Genomic DNA, 8,774 nt, shown 5'->3' on the forward strand with positions numbered 1-8,774 from the left:
GAATCCGATATATATATATATATATATATATATATATATATATATATATATATATATATATATATATATATATATATATATATATATATATATATATATATATATATATATATATATATATATATATATATATATTCCTTGATGGGCCCTCGGCTGGTCCCCTACAATTCCCTTTTAGACGTCAATATTTGTACTAAAATATTCTTTCTGTCATGGTTTGTGGACATTAAGATCTAAAGAGAAGCATCATCTCCTGGTCAGACCCTCTAAGTCAGTGAAAGGTTGGAGCCAGAGTAAAAAAATGTGCACACCCAGGAGAAGGCGGGGGTTATTCCAGTGGCTGGAAGTTGGTCTGTATAGGCTTCACTGAGGGCTGGGAGACTTAGATAACAGTCCAAGAAGAGCTACAGTAAGATCAGGGTCACTGTTTATCAGGGTGTTGGTCATGCTGGCCTTAAAGGTGGATAATCCTCTGCAATTTATGCATGTATCAATGCTTTGGTTTAACATGATTGGAATAAATTATGTCAGTACTTAAGATGTTTTTTTTATAAACTTTCTGAGAAACGTTCCTCCTCAGATCAGAACCTTTGATCAAACAGTGTTTTATTTGTGAAAATAAGGCGTAGATGATCAAATTCCCTTCTCCTGCTGAATGTGCCCTCCTGACATGACATACAAAATCTGGTACGGGCACGACCTTGGCATGATACCAGTCTGAATTTTAAATTAATCTAATAAAGATGACGGGTTTATATGAGTTTAGTGTCATGTGGAGCCGTTCTGAAGATATTCCGTTAGGTTATATCCAGTAACGTCTTCCTATGGGCAACGACTTGAAGGCACAAACTAAACTGTTCATCATTTATTCTTTATGGTACGCCAGCATTCAGAAAATGGAGGAGAATCACTGTCCCTCAGACATCAGCAGTTATATTTTTTATATTTATATATTTTTTAAAACAAAGCAGAGTATGTATGATGTCATCCACGCTCCGGGCTAGAATTGTGACAGGTAGCCCAGGCCACAGGCGGCTACGCTCTACCCCCATATTTATTCTAGCTCATCTGAATCGTTCATCTGGAGAGCGAGATCGTCTGTGGTAGCAGCACTAGACATCTTCCAGGCATGTGAGTAAAACTAGCAGCAGTTCAGCGGACAGGATGAATGAACGGTAGCCGGCATATACATATCAATATACGTATCTATAAATGTCAGGGTTCCTGTGTGTGACTGAGTGCGAGTTATCATCTCTTGCATAGAAAATCTTTGTAGAGAACCTGGGTCGCCTACACAGGTGAAGATAATCTTTGTCATCAGCGTGCTGGGCTTAAAAGAGCAGCAGAGCCTTCAGTCAGTGCTGGTTTCTTGTGTTGATGAAGTCGTTTAATGGCTTTCTAGTCTCTGGCTTCTCTCAAGCAGTTTCCCTGATGTTTATTGGTTCTTGTTTTTTTTGTTTTTAGTATTTTGGGATTTTAGATTTTTCCTAGGATGGTGAGATGAAGCCTCATGAGGCTTTGAACCGTTTGGCCAAATTGCTTCAACGATCCCCACAGTTCATGAGGCTCCATCTGAATGTCACCACCTACTTATGGATTAGATAACTAGCTTATAATAAAAGATGGGATTTTTTGCAATTGTTTTTCTTTTTTCCCCTTTTAAGTTCCTTTGAAATTGTGAATGGTTGGTATGTATAATAAAATCCTTTGTAAGTTTTTGTAAGTGTAAAATTTCTTAGAATAATCATGTAATGTGCAGTTTTTCTGCCATTTTAGTTAAATAAACTCAAGCAGAAAGTGAAAGTGTTTGTGAAAATATATATGTATATGTATAACATATACATTACTTTGATTTAGAGCACCGACGAAAGAAAAAATATTTTTATTTGAAATATTTAAAACTTTGAAATAATATATTTAAAGAAATGTTCTTGACTATGGATGCAGGTGGTTCTGGCCCCCCCTTTAATCTGGACACAGGAGAACTGACCTTATTGTGACTCCTGTCAGGCATAGGAATAAAAAAAATGCTACAGTGGAGGAGAGAGATATTTAAAATTCTACCAGATCAGGGAAATTGATTAAGTAAGCAGGACTATGTAAATAATGGACTGGTATAACCAGCCCTATGAAATATCTGGAAGGCTTTTTTCTGCAGCATGCATATCGTTACACAATCAGGGATGGTAAAAATCAGAATGTGTAATGCTTTATAATTCAGAAAAAGTTTTGTTTTATTAATGTATTAAGAATGTTGATGCTTTTAGATAGTCCAGTCTGAATATGTTAGATGTGAGGCTTCCAGCAGATCATGTTGACAATAGTCACACCTAAAAACCGAGGAAGTGATGATAACAGGCTGAGTCATACACTACATCAAATATATCTCACCTTTAAGTAACTCAATTAAGCGCAGGTTGTCCTTACTCAAAAAAAGAATAAATTGGTAATTCAAATTCAATTTCTTTGATTTGATTTTAGATTCACTTCAAAGAAAATTAGATTGCTGGAACATGATGGGACATATGAGGATATTAAACAAGCAGTAGATGTCTACATCTGCAGCTCTAATAACATCTTTATTATGTGAACAAAGCTGCGTGTAACTGGGGGTGACCTCCAGCATGCGGGCACAGATTTGACGGAGCATATGAACCGTTTTGTCTCATGCTGAGTGGTAGAGATGGGGGTCTTTGTGAAGTAATGTGTCTAGGAAAATAAAAGTATATGCTGTCACATAAGTAAAAAAAAATAAAACAGAAGCACTGAAAATGTGAATAAGATACAGTTACAGTCTGCACACCATTCAATGTCTTTACACGTTAGTTATGCTGGTGTAGTTTGCAGAGGGAGACATGTATTAATTTAGTCTGTTTGCCCCCTAACCCCTCAGTCATTATATGGAGCAGTAACTACATCGTGGGCTTTATAGTGAACTCAGTTAAACCCTTTTCACAGCTTGACAACTTAGCCAGCATATAGCCGACACCCCAGAATTTCCTAAAACGCTGAACTTTCTATATATTTTTTTCATTTTTGGGTGTATACAGAGTATTCATAATGAGTCCAGAACTTCTGGCCAACAACAGGTTAACTTATGCATAACGCATGGCAGGGATTAATGCTGATCGTTTCTACCTGGTTCCCTCATCTATTTATATTCAAGTTTTTGCCTTGTCCTTGCCTGCTGTGTCTGCTGGGATTTTGTTTTCTTGGGTTCTGTTGGTTACTGATCCTAGACTGTTTGACTAACCTCAGCTAGGATTACCCTCCCCTCAACTTCGGCTGCTGTTAGCTTATCCTCACTTGGTGCTCTGGAAGCGGCTACGGCCGCAAAGGGTGGACAACCTCCCTCCCGTATTCCTCCCTCTCCTCTGGGATCCGAATGGACTTTGAACCAGATCAGGGACTTTAGCCCCTAGTTATGATCAGACTGACATTCCAGACACTTACCTCTGTTTTCCATCTCTGCAGAGAATCCGGTTATCCGCCCTGCTGACGCCCAGTTGCTTGCTGTTTTCTTTTGTTCGAAATAAAGCCTTTTGATCTTCCTGGTCTTTCGGTCTGAATATTGGGTCCAAGAGTCTGAGGTTATTACATAAATAAATAACAAGAAAAATAAAGAAAGAAGGTTTGCTAGGAAGTTTGTTGGTCATGGCCGTGGGCGTGAAAGCAAGAAGACCGGACGGTTTCCTCCTGTGAACCCTCTTTTATACCAAAACACTGCAAATACGCCATTATACAGTAGCTGGAAGTTAGAAATACATTAGAAATATGCACTCCCAGCAAAATCCCTTCCAATTTCCATGCACTGGAGTGACCCCCTCTGGCATATTTCTTCACTCTGACACCACCCTTTCACTGAATTACGGGTCTGACCAGAAGATGGTGCTTCTCTTTAGATCTTAATGTCCACAAATCATGGCAGAAAGAATATTTTAGTCCAAAGATTGAGGTTAAAAAAGCAATTTTAGGCGACCAGCCAAGGGCCCATCAAGGAAAATGGGGAGATTTTGTATTGCCACTACTGTATGGTACCAAAATATGATGGTTTCCATTAAACACAACAAAATGTGTCATTTTAATATTTTTAAATTATATTGATGTTAATATCATTGCAAGAATGGGATTTGTTGCTACTGAAAAGATTTAGGTTGTGCAAACAAAGAAACAGAAATTCCACTCTTATATGTTTTGTAAAGATCTTCATGAAGTTTGGAGAAGGCAACCCTTTGTGTGTAATGACCCCAGAACCTTGGACCCAATATTCAGGCAGACAAATCAAGATGATTTTCAAAGAAGCTTTATTTATAAGTACAGGGAGCGGCTGGTCGTCAGCGGGGTGGATAAACAGATTTTGTGGTTTGGAGTGAAGTACGATACCAGAGGAGGAATCTGGTAGGGAGATTGTCACCCTTTGCGGCTGTAGCCGCTTTCAGAGTGGTGAGGAGCGCCCGCTGAGGACTCTAGGATGCTTGGAGTGCCCGCTGAGGACACTTGGAGCAACTGCTGAGGGCTCTAAGAGAGTAACTCCCACCAAGCTCTAACTCTGAGGCCTCTTCATAATGTGCTCAGGTGTCTCTGGACAGGTGTCTCTGAGTCACAGAGCAGACTCAGGGGTCTCTGGACGGCACAGAGTTTGCTCAGGGGTCTCAGGACGGCACAGAGTTTGCTCAGGGGTCTCTGGACGGCACAGAGTTCGCTCATGAGTCTCTAGGGCTTGGCTTACTGGCCTGTTAATGGCCTCTGGTGCCACCCTAAGTGGCCCACTAATGCCCTCTGACGCTAGGCTAAAAAGCCAGCTAATGGGCTCTGGAGCTAGAGAACCTGGCCCGCTAAAGGGCTCTGGAGCTAAGGAAACTGGCTCGGTAAAGGGCTCTGACTCAGGATCTGGCCCGCTTAAGGGCTCTGACTCTGGCCCGCTAAAGGGCTCTGAACTGGGATCTGGCTGGCGGGGAGCTGATGGAGGTGGGAGGAAAGGGAATAGATCCTCTCTATCCCGATAAAAGAATGTCTAAAGGTCTGACTCCTAAATATGGGGAGCTTGGATGGCGGGGAGTGTGACTAAAGGACCTTGTTTGTCTTTTAACGGATGGAGCTAGCTGTTGGCCAAGGAGATGTCTGCTGAGACCGCCGAAGAAACTGACCTGGTGATGAAGGGGACTGAGGCTAGCTGCTGGCTGACCCACCGGAGGAGAGGAGGTGGCGTCAGACTAACACCCCAGAGATGAGGTGGAAGCGTCAGGCTCACCAACTGGAGAGAGAGTGGAGGCGTCAGGCTGACCTGTCGGAGAGTGAGCTGCCACTTTTCCCCGGCACCGGTTCCTACGTCTGGAAGAAGCAGAAGGCAGGGGGGGACCAACAGCTGGAAAAGGTGGAGGAGCAGGTTCTGAGGTTAAGGAAAGCTCAGGTAAGTCTCAGAGTGGTGGTTTGGGTGGTAAAGGTTTATTGAAAATGTTTGCATGGGTGTCCTGAATGTTCCATTTAACTTGGTCTATTTTTCTGGCTTGAAGGAAAAACTTATGGAATTCTGGATATTTTTTTAGATTAATTAGTAATGAGTATGCTGTTCTTGCTTGCTCCCAGGGTGGAGAGATGGTGGAAAGATTGACTATGGATAGTCTGAGGGGTTTGAGGAATACAATTGCCTCATGGGGTTGCTCTACTGGTTCCATTTTTTTGGCTGGGTCCTTCTGTCAGGATTTGGTTTAGGATAGTTGACCCAAAGCAGAGGCAGGAAGGCAGAGGTGATTTAATGATTAATACTGAAAAAAACAAAGGAGTCAAAAATTCAAAGATAAAATAAGAAAACTCGATCAAACGTTACCAAAAACCATGGATTCATCAGGGGAAGAACAGTAACCAGGAGGAAGGCTCAGAGAGATGAGTAGGAGAAAGACAGACTGTCATGATGGGTCTTACGTTCTTAGCCCACATGCAGAACACAACGGAGGCTGGGTAAAAGTTTAACAGAGTTTAATGAGCTTGCACAAAAACACAAGATCATGAACTGGATCTGGAACTGGTCAGGGCAGGTTCACTGCAGTCTGCAGAGATGATAGTTTGATTAGGAAACAGGCTGATGAGTTATGAGTCTTTAGATACTTCTGGAGTATACCAAGATGGAGTCCGAGCTTCTCTTTGAGAGAGAGGGAACTGTTGGGTCCAGAGACTGTTTGTTCAGCAGAGTCCAAGAGCAGCTGCAGCGTCTTGCTTCTGACTTTAAAGGCAGACCTTGATCTGAGTTTCCAGCTCTTAGCCAAAAGCAGCAGGGGAATCCACATAGGAATCTTCAGGTTTGGCTCACGAGGGCAATCTCGGCAGGTTAAGCTCATCCAGAGCCTCATGTAGAGACAGGTTTCCTGTGAGGCAAAACAAGGGAGAATTAGAATCAGATCTCTCTCAAGAGACAGCAAAGATTCTCAAGTTCTAGGCTCAGGTCGCTAACCAAACTAGGTCAACACTGCGGCGTCGAAGCAAGGTCTGGCAGCTGGTTATAAAGGGCAGGTCTCTTGATGAGAAGATGCGCCTCAGGTGTGCTGGAAAACTCCAGCTCCAGGAGACCCACGGCGCACTCTGCTGGAGGAAGGTGGTACAGCTCCAGATCCCAACACAGACGAGGTTAGACGAGGACCCAGCAAAGGTGAACAGAACAGAGAGAGTATTTGTAGGTGACTGAAACAATGCGAGGGTTAACGAGCAGATTAGGAGCAGGTGTGAGCAGAGCAGAAACAAGAAAGGAGCAAGAGAAAAAAGGAGAACTCAAGAGGGCAGCAGAGAGCAACAAATAAAAACCTGAGAATTGAAAATAACCAGAAAAAACAAAATAAGGAATTAATCCACTAAGACTATAAAACATGGAGTAAAGCAAAACTGAATATCAAAAGAACAACATAACAGAAACAGATACTTAACAATTCCATTGTCTTATATCAAGTGTATACTCTCTAATTATCTTACTTCAAGAGTATAAATCTTAATTCCCTTAGCAAATCATCTTATTTACCTGCTCAAATTAAGGGTAAATACACTTAATTTAAGAAATGACTTAATTTTAGATTATTATTGCAGTGCAGCTCTTTTCCTGTCTGTATTGACTTGTTTTGAAATGTTGCAATGTGAATAAAATAAAGTGACCTAAACTGTGCTTTTGCTCTCTTAGTTATATTTTAAAAATAATAAGGAATTTTAAATTCAGGAGCTAAACTTTCAACCGGTTGTCTCTAACATGAGATCATGCTCGCAATGACAAAAACTCTTACATTTGGAATTGAGAAAGCTTCCTGGAGGGGAAGCGAAACGTCTTCAAACCAAGTCCACTGGATTGTTTTTTAAACTTTTACGGAATGACCATGACCTGGATGACAGAATCTTCACCAGCATATCTTCCCTCCTTGTTATCTTCCTTTAATCACCTCTTGATTATGTGCCTTTTTACATTTTTTTTCATCATTCAGATTAATGATGATTAGATCTTTTTATTGTTTGAACAGTTCACACTTTGACTACTCGCTGCTTAAAATGTGCCATTAAAGTGAAAGACTAGACTCACCTTGAAGTGTCTCTGTCTCTTTCACACACACACACATTTACATGTCAGGACTCTCTAGTCCAGTAGCGATTTTCCATTGACATCCTTTCATATGTATTTCATTACAGGTCAATACCTAACCCTAACTTAAACTCAATTCACACTTACCACTAGTCCTAAACCTAACACCTAAGCCTAAAACAGTAAACTGGCAGAGGATTATCAGTTCCCAGGATGTTGTATTTTAACAAGAAAAACAAGTAAATACATCCACAGAAACTTGCCTCACTATCTTTATTCCCCGAAAGGAGAAGTCGGTCTCCACAACATGCCATTTTTCTTGAAAATGGGCCCCACAAGGCATTAAAAGCAAGAGCCCACACACACATTGTGGGGTGATTACAGGTATTGAGGAACATATGTAGACTCCCATTGGCCTCTATTGATTTTCAGTCATTTTCAACCCTTCCTATGCCCTAACCCTCTTCGTTTGCACTAAATCTAAATCCTATGCAAAACCGACAGCTTTTCTCTTACAATTGATACCGTCACCATCTCACCTCCCCCTGAGGTTAAGAGTTGGGGCGTCATCTTTCACAGTACAATATCATTTCAATTGCAAATCAATAACATTATCAGGTCTTATAACTTCCACCTACATCAACGGCCTCGACCCCTCCCTTACCCCCCACTCTGCTGCCATCCTCGTCCACAGCTTCATCAATTAAATTAAATTCTGTTTATTTCCATAGCGCCAGTTCACAACACGTTATCTAAAGGCTGTCATGTTAGGATTTAGGTGCTTGGCCCACATGCAGATCACACTCAGAGGCAGGAGACAGTTTTAGGTAGTTTATTTACTCAGGGAAATCAACACGGGGAGAAGAAAAAACTGAGACACAGAAAAAGCTCTGAGACACGGAGCCGTTAGGCGCAGACCCGAGGTTTGATCTGAGAGAAAGGAAGAGGAAAAACGTATCAGACTTGGCTCCAGACAGAGAGACTTACCACTTGGGATGAGGAAACCGGACGGGGAAACGGAATGGACTCTGCACTTGCCTGACGTTGGTTGGGGCTAGTGACTGTTTGACAGACGAGGGGCTGAGAGCTGGTCCGAGCAGCGCCGGCAGTCCAGATTCTCTGAGATAACAGGAGGAGCAGGATGATCCAGAAGGGGAACCGAGAGGGCTTGGAAGGGCAGCTTGAGCAGAGGGAGAATTTAACTCGATCAAAGACCTGGGAG

Source organism: Cyprinodon tularosa, unplaced genomic scaffold, assembly GCF_016077235.1.
Source record: "Cyprinodon tularosa strain WSP-4 unplaced genomic scaffold, ASM1607723v1 ctg944, whole genome shotgun sequence".
NCBI classification, from domain to species: Eukaryota; Metazoa; Chordata; class Actinopteri; order Cyprinodontiformes; family Cyprinodontidae; genus Cyprinodon; species Cyprinodon tularosa.